Source organism: Gadus chalcogrammus, chromosome 14, assembly GCF_026213295.1.
Source record: "Gadus chalcogrammus isolate NIFS_2021 chromosome 14, NIFS_Gcha_1.0, whole genome shotgun sequence".
Taxonomy (NCBI): domain Eukaryota; kingdom Metazoa; phylum Chordata; class Actinopteri; order Gadiformes; family Gadidae; genus Gadus; species Gadus chalcogrammus.
In genome coordinates, this window is record NC_079425.1 from 5,418,994 (window position 1) to 5,419,318 (window position 325).

Sequence of the window (325 nt, forward strand, 5' to 3'; positions counted from 1 at the left end):
AAGTGGAGGTGCCTGGGGCGTTCTGCTGTCAGCTCTCCCCGGGGGAAGGACCGCTAACCCATTACTATTTCAAATGGCCCAACTGCACTGGCAGAATAACAGAGATCAAGGTTGAGTTTATGCGCCCATTATGTTTAGTAAAAAATAAGTAAGATCAAGGACGGCAACAAAAAAAACAACACAGACTTGCTCCGATATGCCGTGTCATTCATAACAAGCCTTTAATTTATTGTTGACACATTGAATGCAGAACAGTCCCCATCTTAAAGGTGATATATTAGACCACCAGGTGTGGGTGTGATTAGCCGTTACAAGCCACGTTGAA